Source organism: Astatotilapia calliptera, chromosome 3 (assembly GCF_964374335.1).
Source record: "Astatotilapia calliptera chromosome 3, fAstCal68.1, whole genome shotgun sequence".
Taxonomy (NCBI): Eukaryota; Metazoa; Chordata; class Actinopteri; order Cichliformes; family Cichlidae; genus Astatotilapia; species Astatotilapia calliptera.
The window spans coordinates 76,106,718-76,120,670 of record NC_137424.1 but is presented as its reverse complement, the minus strand read 5'-3'; the positions used below and the strand labels follow the sequence as shown (position 1 = coordinate 76,120,670).

The 13,953-nt window shown below is 41.1% G+C and overlaps 1 pseudogene across 1 annotated transcript; it reads left to right on the top strand.

Annotated features, from left to right (window-relative positions):
• The first annotated feature begins 451 nt into the window (after positions 1-451).
• On the top strand, positions 452-13,072 carry LOC113015671 (uncharacterized; annotated as a pseudogene). The gene is made up of 6 exons (XR_013903987.1): positions 452-748; positions 2,142-2,492; positions 5,019-5,351; positions 5,449-5,553; positions 5,943-6,272; positions 9,043-13,072. The product of XR_013903987.1 is annotated as an uncharacterized LOC113015671 (transcript).
• Positions 13,073-13,953: the final 881 nt, after the last annotated feature.

Sequence of the window (13,953 nt, the reverse complement as noted above, 5' to 3'; positions counted from 1 at the left end):
TCTAATGTGGATACAAAGTTTCAGGTTAAATGCACAAATGAGGTAAGTCCTGTATTCATCCTCGTCCTCTGCTTCTGTTATTATTCATCCAGTCTGGCTGCAGACCTTAGGTTTAGTAGTGCAAAGGATAAACATCCTAAAGGTCAAAGTTCGGTTCATTTTATTGATAAAGAGATAAGAGTGTGTTTTACAGGATAATGTGACATGTCATAAAAGTTGGTGGCAGCAGCTGAACTCACAGTGTTAGTCCTGTAAAACACTCATATACAGTATTATTATTATGAGTATTTATTGTATGGACTCTAACTGTAAACTCAGTGAAGGGAAAATATTTTAGCTCAAACACCAAAATTCATTCAAATTAGATTTTTCCTCCACACGATTCAGATTTTATTGCTGGCTTCTTCATAAAGTTGGATGTGACTTCAGTGTAAATGACCTTTGTCTGATGTCTCTTATTTAATGAGCTTGTTTCTCCTGCTTTTCCTCACTTTCCTCACAGTCTGCCCTGATCTGATCGAAGTTGAAGTTTCTGTTGGAATGATCTGAGCAACAGACGTCCTCCCTCACTGAAGTGTGAAACTTTGTGTGGTTCACAGTGTCAGTGTGAGCAGTGTGAGAGTGTCAGTAGATGATCAGCAGAGGAAAGTGAAGCTGCTGTGAGCTGATGTCCTGAAGGGCTTTTAAAGAGTCTCTGAGTTTGACAGGAACATGAAGATGTTTGTGGTGTTTGTGATCCTCCTGCACGGTAAGTACACCTTCCTCTCTCTGCTCTCATCATCAGCTTTTCTTTCATCTCTCTCTCTTTAATGTGTTGAAGTGCAGCAGGAGGAGATTTCCATCAAACACTGGATTCTGATTCAGATCAAACTAACAATCCAAAGCAGCAACTTTCAAATCTCTGGATTCTTCTTGGTGCCTTTCAGATGAGCTCATGTTACAACTGGTTTTCCAGTCAAAGCACACAGATCAGAATACACAGCACTTGGACTCTCGCACACTCTTGTTGGTAGCTGTTTCATTCAGCCTGATCTGTATATATAAACTTTGTCAAACACCTGTGATATAGTTATTTCTAATCATCCCTGTAAAAAGAACTGTTGGCCCACTCTGCTGTACAACATTGCTTCAGTTCATTGAGGTTTTTGGACATTTGTTTATGCAAAGCTCTCTCTTAGTTCCACCACAGCATTTCAGTTGGGTTATGGTCTGGACTTTGACTGACCCATTGCAAAATCTTGATTCTTTTCTCCTTCAGAGATTCAGACATGTAGATTTGCTGGTGCGCTTCCTCCAAAGGACATTGTTCCAGAAGTCATGTGACCTGTACTGCCATGTTTAGAAAAGAAGCTTTGTCCTCGTAGACTTCTGCAAACTGTGTTTATTTGTAATACAATTTAAGAGGCAGTTGTTTGGTTTGCTTGTGTTTGTATTTGTGCCAGGACCACCTGTACATTTCACTAATAATGTTTTGTGCATGAATTGCACATCAGCTTTAAGGGTTTCTGTGCAGCAGCTGTTACAGCTGAACTGTTTGATCATTACTTTTGACCTTTTCAGCTGTTTAATTATACATTTCTGATTCAACAGGATATTTATTTTTTTATTTTTTCTCCTTGCACAGTGGTCATCTGAGTGGCATCTCAGACTTCAGAGCTCAGAGTGAACGTTGAACGTCGCTTCACTCAGACATTAACATCAAAAACTGTTGAACAAACCAGGAGAGAGAGAAACCGAATCTTTTCACACTAAATTTTTATTCTCTGCTTAACGTTTTGTTGATCAGGAGAAGCAGGATTAGGATCTTGGGCAGAGTTTAACCCTCCGTTGTGCGTTATGTGAAGGAGCTCCACTTGTTTCTGTGGTAAATTAAGCTGCAGACCTTCAGATTTTTCCAACATTGGCTTCGTAGGTTAGTTTTCATGAACCCTGTTCATTTTTGTGGTTGGTCATATGCTGCCATCATTACACCAACACTGCATCAAAAGTCTGGTCCCTTTCAAAGGTCCCTCAGGTCCCGCTTACATGGATAGACTGAGTGTAGAAGTTGCAGATAAGGTAACCTGCATTCCAGCACGTGGATGCTGACACAAACTCAAAGCATGCTGTTAATTTGTCTTTCTGCTTGTGTGTCCTTACAGTTTCACAGCATGCCCTGGCTGTGGTGGTGGAGGTGTATGAGGAGGCAAAGTCTGTTCTGCTGCCCTGTCAGTACTCTGGTATTATTCCTGAGAAAAATCCCACAGTGATGTGGACTCGCAGTGATCTCAGTCCCACGTTTGTCCACCTGCGACGAGAAGAAGGTGATGATCTCAAAAAGCAGAACCTCCGCTACAGCGGGCGCACATCAATGAGGCCTGATGCTCTGGAGACTTCAGACTTCAGCCTCACTCTGAGAATACCAGACCTGATTGACAGCGGCGTCTACACCTGCTCCATCAGTGATGGGAAAGAAGAAACGAGACAGAGAAATGTGCAGCTAAAGGTCAAAGGTCAGCAACTGATTATTTAAAAAACAACTGCTTACCACATTTATGAGAAAATACAGGGATTTAATACAGTTATTATTAAAAAAAGAATTTCACACTGTACTGAATGAATTAGCTTTTCTGGTTTACGTTATTTTCACTCATTAAAAGGTATAAAATATCAACTGCACAAAAATATACTGCTATAATGCATCATGTTACTTTCTCATATTATTTGTGGTTTGGCCACTGAATTGATTTAGATTTTGCTTTGCTTTGTTTTGGTGGGGTTGTTGTTTTTTGCTTTTTATTTCTTTTCCAAACACCTGATAATAACCTACACTCCTAGAGAGCTAAAAGCATTTACATTGCACATCATGCATCCATCCTTGGAAAGCACAGCTGGTTGGTTATTATCATGTTGTGGTCTGTTTATACTGTAGGTGAACTGCTTTCCATCAAACACCAGGATTTGGTACTGGAAGACCTCCAACTGAATAAAATACATATGCTTTCATTAATTTTGAATACTTATCAGCAGATTTAACCACAAAAACAGGGGGCAAAAATATTTTGTGTATGAATTGCCATTTCTTCTTTTCACCTCGAGATGGTCCAGGACACCCAGGCTCAGGCGACCGAGGACCCTCAGGATTGGGTTTAGACAGATTGGTACCCTCATTTGGTCATGCTGTCTCCTCTGACAAGCAGGGCTTGCAAGCAGAGACTTGGGCAGGGCAAGACCAAAAAAAGTTTTTGTGTTGACCAGGGCAAAAGCTGACACCAGGGACCCAGCATCAGCAGACAAAATCTGTTACTAGCTTGGACCTAGATGCACCTGATTCTCAGGTTACACAGGTTTCTCAGGGATCTCTGATTGCTCCTGCTGGGGCTACACAGGGCTCATATCCTGTTTCTGTTCCTCACCCTGAGCACCTGCTGATGTTAGCACAGGCAGGGCCCACCTGTAGCCTTGGGCTGTCTATGAAAGAAGCTGGTGAATTGGTGCAAGGGTGCGGAAGGAGACAGAGGGCAGCCTGGCTATTGGTCTGGTGAGAGGGTGGCTGGCCACAGGTTAAGCCAGCCCACCCTCTTTACCAGAGACTAAAGTGGAGATGGGGCACAGTTGTAAGGATGTGGAGCCAGAGATGACAGGTGAGGTGTGTCTAGATGGTGGGTGGAAGCTGGGATTACAGTCTCTGGAGCTGGGTTTCCATAATAATCCCCTCATGGCAGAAAGTTTCACATATAAAACAATGATGTGCACTTAAAACTTCAGTCCTGAAGTTTTTCAGAAATCTTGAAAAATATTTTTGTGGCCCCCATAAATATTCACCCCTATGGAAAAATTCTGGAGGTTCCCCTGTCCTTAGCGCGTGCCTCTAAGATCTGTTACAAACAAACTGCATATTACATAATCGGCTCTCAAACCTGGTCAGCAATTCATTTTGATTTGATCAAAAATAATTTCAAACAACTTCTATAGCAATTAAATTAAATGGTACTAGTCTTACAGAGTAAGCTGGTGAGTAACATATTTCCAAGAAGTACAGTAACCTAAGCAGAAAGTTAGCGGCCATCCAGATCTTTATGTCTTTTAGACATTCCTGCAGTTTTTCTAATTGGTGTGTGTTATCTGGCTTCATAGAGCTGGGTGTCATCTGCATAGCCGTGAAAATGTATGCTATGTCTTCTGATGAAACTGTCTAAGGGAAGCATGTGTTAATAGAACTGGTCCTGGGACTGAACCCTGTGAAACTTTGCATGAACAAATGAGTGACTATTAGATAGATATGATTCAAATATGATTAATAAATGGTAGGACGTCCTTGAGCACTCTTGCAGAAATTGTGTCTAAAGACACGTTGATGGTTTTGAGGAAGTAATTAAAGATATATTGGAGGAAAAGAGTCTAAATAAATTTCTCCCCCTGACTATAGTTCTTCTGATCTGGAGGAGATTAGTGCCTTGTTCAGCTCCTTCTTCCAAACCATCTTGAAGTGTTGCAGAGCAGAATGGAGGTGGAAAAAGGACACTTGTCTGTTTCAAAACCTCCCCTGATATGTGTAATGCAGTTTCGATTGATGAGGTTGCCACCACAAAGGCTCCCAGTTGATCTTGTGTTTTTCATCCATCTGCCTCAGCCAGTTGTTCAACTGTTTTGAACCAGTTTAAGCAAGTGACTCTGGGATTCATACAGGATGTGGTTCATCACATTAAGCCCTCAGGTTTCCCTCAAGATGCTGCTGCTCCTTGATTTTAATAAACAGGTTTTTCCTAGTATAGGTCAGTTACTGTTGGCCATCATGAATACCAGTTTGTCTTTTGGTGTGGTTCCTGCAAACTTTAAACATTCATCAGTGCAACCTTTATTTAAGAAACCTGATATTGATCAAATTATGTTAGCTAATTTTATGCCTATCACTAAGCTGCCTGTCCTTTGAAAATTTTTAGAAACAATTGTTTGTACTCATTTGAAGTCTTATTTGGAAAAGCATGATAGCCTGGACGTTTTGCAATTCAGATAGTTTTGTTTTCTTGTCCTCTCAGACCAGCAGGTGGAGATAAAAGTGGAGGAAGGCTCAGAGTCTGTCATCCTGCCCTGCCAAACAAGACCTGGCGTACCTGGTGACACCTCAGTGGAGTGGACTCGCTCTGATCGAGAACTCATGACGGTCCATGTGTATCCAAACAGAAGTGAGAACCTTAAGAAACAGGACGACCTTTACTGTGGTCGCACAAAGATGAGTGAAGACCTGCTGAGAACTGGAGACCTCAGTCTGACCCTGAAATACCCCACAGAGAGAGACAGTGGAGGATACATCTGCACCATCTACAGGGACAAAGACATCCTGAGACAGAAAGTAGTGCTGCAGGTCAAAGGTCAGTGATGCATAAATAAGTCAAAGGCCTTAGGTGTAGATGCAGGTCAGAGATCAAAGGTTATGTTGTTATTTTTTTTCCTTATTTTTCTCAACAGAACCATTTCCATCTTGGGCCATAGCTTCCATGGTTCTCTTGGTTCTCCTGGTTCTTCTTGTTTCTGGAGGTCTTTTATTTAATTTCCGATACTATTTTAAGTCAGGTGAGTGTCTCCTACTACACTACCCATAATGCCGTTGCTTAGCAGGTGTCCTCTGGTGGCTCCTTGACTGTGGCTCACACAAACTTGTTCCAGAAGCTGAAAGAGTTGAGAGTTACATGAGACACATGAGATCTTCATGGTTTCTGTGCTGATGTGTGTGAGACATGGCCGACTGTGGAGGCTCAGTCTGTCTGTTCTTCTTCATCCAACATGTCTGCAGCACTTTACAGGACGCTGCAGACGAGTTACCAAAGAACGAGTCAGGAACACATCAGGAACAAACTGAGACACAATCTGACTGAGTCTAGAAGACAAGGAGGGACAGGGAGGTCATGTGACCATCACAGCTGCTGCTGATGTCATCATGTTGTCCTTTGTTGTCCTTTCAGTCCCCCGGGTGGTGGAAGTGGTTTCAGGGCAGGAGTCTGTCCAGTTGCCCTGCAAAGCCAAAGTTCACCTGCTTGAAGACACTAAAGTGGAGTGGATAGACAGTGATAATGACAAGGTCCACGTGTATCAGAACGGCACTGACCACCACAATGAGCAGGACCAGGTTTACAGAGACCGAACGAAGATGAAAGAAGGTCTGCTGAAAACTGGAGACCTCAGTCTGACTCTGAAATACCCCACGGAGAGAGACACAAAGACATACACCTGCACTGTCTACAGCACTAAGGGAAATGTTCTGATGAAAAAACAAGTGGTGCTTCAGGTCAAAGGTCAGTACAGCCTCAATAATAGAAATGTGGTTAGTTCATTTATGGACCCTTCAAGTAGAATGTACATGAACTGCTGAGGTTTTTAGGGCAAAAGTATTCATATACTGTGCTTTGCATACAGTATATCTAGAGGTACCCCTAGTTTCTTTATATTTTGCTGCCAATGAGCCAAAGTTTCTTCTAATTTTATAATTTCATAAAATGGTCTTGAGCAATAGTTCTCCGGGTTTTCTGAAGTTCTTTCAATGTTTTACTTTGGGCACTGGCTGCTTTTTCACCCATTTTCATTCACACAAATACAAATTGAATATTTAAATAGAACTTTGCATTTAAAAGATCAATTTTAGTACTTAGACTGGTCTTTGTACATTATAAACTACAAAACAGAATTAAACACAGTATTTGAGTTTCTGCCAAGGGTGCAATTGCAATACTACAATTGCTTACAAGAATAGGCACATTCATGTTCTCTACTTGCACTTTTTTGTGTTTTAAATGATGAACACAAATGCATCAGGGACTTCAGTTCAAACCTGGTCCACAGATAGCTGTCTGTTCACTGTTTTTGTCAGTCATCATTCTTTTAGTTTAATTCAATTCAGTTTTTTTATACAGCATCAAATCACAACAACAGTGACCTCAAGGTGATTTACATATAAAGGTAAAGACTAACGATTAAATACCGATTGGTAGATAGACACATAGTGAGTGAAAAAAGGTCAGTGAAGAAGAAAAACTCAATGCATCATGGGAATCTCCGGCAGCCTACGTCTATTGCTGCATAACTAAGGGAGGATTCAGGGTCACCTGGTCCAGCCCTAACTATATGCTTTAGCAAAAAGGAAAGTTTGAAGCCTAATCTTAAAAGTAGAGATAGTGTCTGTCTCCTGAATCCAAACTGGAAGCTGGTTCCACAGAAGAGGGGCCTGAAAACTGAATGCACCTCCCATTCTACTTTTAAATACTCTAGGAACAACAAGTAGGCCTGCAGAGCGAGAGCGAAGTGCTCTAATAGGGTGATATGGTACTACAAGGTCATTAAGATAAGATGGGGCCTGATTATTTAAGACCTTGTATGTGAGGACTACTTCTCAGGCTTTTCAGAGAGTTTTTAGGACAACCTCTGTCTGCATAACAATGAAAATGTGCCCTGTAGTGACACTGTCTAAGGGAAGCATCTACATTGTGTTGGTCCTAGAACGGAACCCTGTGGAACTCCATAATTAACCTAAGTGTGTGAAGAGGACTCTTGTATCTAACAATCAGCTGCAGTTGAAGCAGCAGCATTGTGAGAAACAACGTTTCTGAGGAACTCTTCAGAAATGAAAGCACAATATGGACCCACTTCAACACCTCTCTTTATGTTTGATTGGAGTGTTTGATGTTATATTTGTTCATTAATTTTGCTGGAGACCTCCCTGCTGGGATGTCCAAATACATTAATTTATCTAAAGAAAATGTGATCACTACCTTTGCTGTCTGTATGATGTGTTGTTGCTCTTAGTGCCAGAGGTGGAGGTGGATTCAGGTGAGGACTCTGTCCAGCTGCCCTGCCAAACCACAGTTCACTCACTGAAAGAAGCCAGAGTGGAGTGGACGGACAAAGAGAACAGGAATGTCAACGTGTATCACAACACCTCTGACCTGCTTGCATTACAGCATCGTTTTTTTCAGAAACCGAACAAAGATTAATGATGGCCTATTGAAAACTGGAGACCTCAGTCTAACCCTGAAATACCCCACAGACTGGGACAGAGGAATCTACACCTGTACTGTCTACAACAGGTATAGAAAGATCCGGATGAAGAAACAAGTGGAGCTGAAAGTCAGAGGTCAGTGCTGATTGACTGGTTTGAAAAACTCTCTAATGCGTTAAACCAAAATAATTAACTTTTAAATGAGTGAACCTGTTTTGAAAATGTTAAGAATACAACGTAGAGACATTTGTGTTTAAATGTAGAGCACAAAGTAAAAAATTGTTAGAAACATAAATACTCAAATAAAGCACAAATACACAAACACTATTAAACTAAAATACAAAAACAACGTATTTGTACTCTGTTACTTCTCACCTCTCAAGATGTTTCACTCGGATTTTGTTCTCAGATATTGAAGTTGTGTCCCGTTTTCATCATCCTACAAAACTATTCATGTTCAGCATGACTGATGGAACAAATCCATTTAGTTTGTCTCATGCCATCTGATCATCAGCAGTTTTGAGTGGGATTAATTTGCATTCATTGAACATCGTTTTCGAGTCAACTGCATCAAACTTTGATTCCAGCCAAAATCAGTGATGCTGAAAGGGAATAAATGAGGCTGTACAGCTTCTTTAAAAATGAGAGATGAGCTGAGTCGATCCCAAGGATTCAGTAATGTTGCAGCAGAAACAAAAACATTTTGATTTGATGAAGGTTTCTGTGGCTTCATGTTGCAGATGTGTGTGAAAATCTGATCAGTAAAATACAATTAAGATTCATTGGCAGAGAGGATTGTTCTGGACAGAAACAAGATCATGACAGAGGGCATGTTTGATTTAAACTCCTCTTCAATGATACATTTTAAATCCCCCCAATAAACAGCAGACAGCAGCTCTACAATGACAGGAGACATTACAGACACTGATCACCTCAAACGTCTTTAAAACCTGCTTTGACTTTCTACATTTCTGTCCTGTTACCTTCTGCTCTGATCTTCTTCTGTCCTCCAGCTTTCTCTGCAACTCTGAAACCTGCTGCTGTCTGTCATGTTGTGTTTGTTGTCCTCTCAGTCTGTCAGGTGGAGGTGGAGGTGGAGGAGGGGGTGGAGTCTGTCCAGCTGCCCTTTATAAATACAGAAAACCTGCCTGAAGATGCTAAAGTGGAGTGGAGACACTATGAACCATTTAGGATCGTTTATGTGTATCAAAACGGCTCTGACCAGCCTGACAAACAGGACCAAGTTTATGTGGATGAATGAAGACCTGCTGAGAACTGGAGACCTCAGTCTGACCCTGAAACAGCCCACAGATGGAGACAGTGGCGAATACAGATGTGAAGTGGACAGCACACAGATCTACAGATACAAAACTGTGCTGCTCAAAGTCAAAGGTAGGTGTGTGTGTGTGTGTGTGTGTGTGTGTGTGTGTGTGTGTGTGTGTGTGTGTGTGTGTGTGTGTGTGTGTGTGTGTCTCTGACTGTCTTGTGTCTCCTCTGCAGGGAGAGTTCAGGTCCAGGATCAAACAGGGGACATCAGGAACAGAAGCAGCTCCATTGATCCGACTCCTCTGATGGCTGATCAATCAGTTTGATCTGTGTGTTCTTTGATTATTGATCAGTGATGTCAGAGTGGAGTCAGTGTGATGTTGTTGTTGTGTGTTTGAGACTTTTAGTGTCCATGAAGGTCTCTGCTGCCGTAGATCCTCTGAACTGTGACAGAGGTCTCACTCTGGAGGAAACTCTCAGCACTTTCCAGCAGCTCCTCCATCATGGAGGACGTTCCCTCACTGTAACAGGTGGAGGAGAGAGGAGAGGAAGCACAGGTGGATCCTCTGAGGAAGAGGAGCGTCCTACAACCACATGATCACATTCAATTCAATTCAATTTTATTTATATAGCGCCAAATCCCAACAAAAGTCGCCTCAGTGCGCTTTATATTGTACAGTATAACCTGTAATAGATACAGAGAAAAACCCAACAATCATATGACCCCCTATGAGCAAGCACTTTAGTGACAGTGGGAAGGAAAAACTCCCTTTTAACAGGAAGAAACCTCCGGCAGAACCAGGCTCAGGGAGGGGCGGGGCCATCTCCTGCGGCCTGTTGGGGTGAGGGAAGGAAAACAGGATAAAGACATGCTGTGGAAGACAGACAGAGGTTAATAACAGATATGATTCAATGCAGAGAGGTCTATTAACACATAGTGAGTGAGAAAGGTGACTGGAAAGGAAACACTCAATGCATCATGGGAATCCCGGCAGCCTACGTCTATTGCAGCATAACTAAGGGAGGATTCAGGGTCACCTGGTCCAGCCCTAACTATATGCTTTAGCAAAAAGGAAAGTTTGAAGCCTAATCTTAAAAGTAGAGATAGTGTCTGTCTCCCGAATCCAAACTGGAAGCTGGTTCCACAGAAGAGGGGCCTGGAAACTGAAGGCTCTGCCTCCCATTCTACTTTTAAATACTCTAGGAACAACAAGTAGGCCTGCAGAGCGAGAGCGAAGTGCTCTAATAGGCTGATATGGTACTACAAGGTCATTAAGATAAGATGGGGCCTGATTATTTAAGACCTTGTATGTGAGGAGCAGGACAATAATGAATTACAGTCGTCCAGCCTGGAAGTAATAAATGCATGAACTAGTTTTTCAGCGTCACTCTGAGACAGGATATTTCTAATTTTAGAGATGTTGCACAAATGGAAGAAAGCAGTCTTACATATTTGTTTAATATGTGCGTTGAAGGACATGTCCTGGTCAAAAATGACTCCAAGGTTCCTCACAGCGTTACTGGAGGCCAAGGTAATGCCATCCAGAGTAAGAATCTGCTTTGATACCATATTTCTAAGCTTTTCAGGGCCGAGTACAATAACCTCAGTTTGATCTGAATTAAGAAGCAGAAAGTTGGTGGCCATCCAGGTCTTTATGTCTTTAAGACATTCCTGCAGTTTAACTAATTGGTGTGTGTTATCTGGCTTCATGGACAGATAGAGCTGGGTGCCATCAGCATAGCAGTGAAAGTGTATGCTATGTCTTCTAATGATACTGCCTAAGGGAAGCATGTATAATGTAAACAGAATTGGTCCTAGCACTGAACCCTGTGGAACTCCATAATTAACCTCAGTGTGTGAAGAGGACTCTCCATTTACATGCACAAATTGGAGTCTGTTAGATAGATATGATACAAACCACTGCAGCGCAGTACCTGTAATACCTACAGCATATTCTAATCGCTCTAATAGGATATTATGGTCGACAGTATCGAACGCTGCACTGAGGTCTAGCAGGACAAGCACAGAGATGAGTCCACTGTCAAAGGCCATAAGAAGATCATTTGTAACCTTCACTAAAGCTGTTTCTGTGCTGTGCTGAGCTCTGAAACCTGACTGAAACTCTTCAAATAAGCCATTCCTCTGCAGATGATCTGTTAGCTGTTTGACAACTACTCTTTCAAGGATTTTTGATATGAAAGGAAGGTTGGAGATTGGCCTATAATTAGTTAAGACTGCTGGGTCTAGAGATGCTTTTTGAGTAAAAGTTTAACTACAGCCAGCTTGAAGGCCTGTGGTACATAGCCGATTATTAGAGATAGGTTGATCATATTTAAGATTGAAGCATTAATTAATGGCAGGACTTCTTTCACCCCTGACCAGAGGGGTTTACTATGAAGTCACATTGATGGATTTTTGTGTCAGGAAGTTGTCTATTTTTCTTTATTTCAAACATGTAAATAATCAGTAAGTCATCATGACGGTATCAAAGGAACATGTTCCAGTTTGAAGGTCGGTCTCTACCAAAGCAGACCTGTGATCATTTTAAGATTGTGACCTGTGGTCTGTATGTCATCTGTCCTTGTCCTGGTCCTCTAATTTACTACATGAACTGAACTACTGAACTGCACTGAAACAGGAAGATCACCCTGTTGGCTGTAATGTTAGGGTTTATAGAGCACATCACATCACATTCTGTACTGAGACTAAACATCTTTTAAACACTTATTTATTAAATCCACGCTATGCTTTACAGAGAGCGATAAATCTAAGTTTTTTAGAGCAAGGCTCCATGATGTAAATCAGCCTTAATACATGTAGTGTAGTGTTTCATGCCCACTTTGTGTTGTTTTGAGTTCGTCTATGGACATTTCACAAATCGCTACAGGCAGGACTATGTGAATAAGCACTCAACATGTTTGACATATATTTTTATAAGGATGCTTACAAACATGCACTATTCTTCTTAAATAAATCCCAATAAATGTATCTTGCTAACGTTTAATGTTCTTCTTCTGTGGTGTTTGTGGTCTAAATGACATACATCACCCCTGAACCAGGATTTGAGGCTTATTGAGAAAACTTCAACTTCTCTATTTTATTAAGGTCGTACACATCTTGTTGGAGTATATCGCCATGGTTACTGAAGCTGCAGCGATAATATGATCTAGAGAGGTTAATGTTTGAGATTAGACATCAAGGGGTTCAAAACCACAAACTGGACTAATCAGATCTCTGGGAAAGAGTCTCACTCTTCCTGGGGGAGGGTCTGCAGGTTTAAGAGCATCTAAATTCTTTATCTGATGAGGATAAGGAAGAAATACACATTCTCAGAGAGAATTTATTTTTGATTTTTTTTCCCCCGATGGCTACAATTTTAAAGCATTTTTGTTGTTCATGAACATCAGGAAGAATTGCAGAATGTGAAACTGAAATTACTGCGTCCAGATGATCAGAAATCATTTGTGGGATTTCTTTACCTGGGTTATTGAGCATGCATCGAGTTTTCCTGTAATCCAATGTTTTTCATACAGTTTGGTGCATCTGAATCATTTGATGGTAATGAGGTAAATAATGAGCCGACATTTTCCTCATGACACCAGCGATAAGCTCTGAACCCTCATTTTACCTGAACACGCCTACTGCTGATTCAGGAAAAATGTCCACGTTACCTGGTGAAAGTCACACTTTGTAACGTGCGGTGGAGACGACGCCAGCTGCAGATGTGTGCAGGTGGATAGCGAATGAGCAACAACTTCTAACTTTCCACAAGTACTCATTTATTTCAAATATCAAAAATAAAAGCGCCAGCTCTACCACACACGAGAGCACACTAGTCCGCGTACACAACGAAGAAGAATAAAAAAGAGGGTAACCTACCAGTCATGACACAAGAGACGCCACCATGCGGCGATACACTGCATTACAACACGCCACTGCTGAGTAAGTGTATTTGTAATGTTTTATCGTAAGTTTAATCAATAAACAAGTTCAGGGCGCTGAGAGTTTAGTTTGGAGATAAGAGGTATAATACATAATATTATACCTCTGGCATAATACATATGCCAGTGAAAGTAATAACCAGTTAACCTGGAAGACAGGACACTGTTGTTAGAATAGAATAGAATAGAATTCAACTTTATTGTCATTGCACATGCACAGGTACAGGGCAACGAAATGCAGTTTGCATCCATCCAGAAGTGCTTTAGTGATATAGATATATTACAATATATATTAGCAATAGTATAGATATGTAAGTATATTACAGAAATGGGTCTATTATGGTATGTTATAATGTACACGGTATGAAGTATGTTGTGAATATTCTATAACTAAGTATGTACAGGCTGTAGTGAGTACAAGCTATGTACAGGCTATGAACAGGATATAAATATGAAAAACTATACAGAATATGAAATAAATAACTTTACAGAAATCTGAGATATACAGCTATACAGAAATGGGAACTATGCAAGTTGTAAACAGTTGTAGGATTAAAGATTATCGAATGTACAGAATGATTATTTACACAGAGCTATACAGTAGTGCAGTTAAGATAAGTGAGGGTGTAGATAGTTTCTACAGAGGCTATATAAAGAGCTAGTGGTTGTGAGTGGTGGTTCAGTCCATGTTATTATTGTGTGTTTGAGGGTACAGTTGTCCATTGTGGGGGTGTGTATGTCCAGTCCATGAGTTTAACGTGGGTCAGATGTCAGGA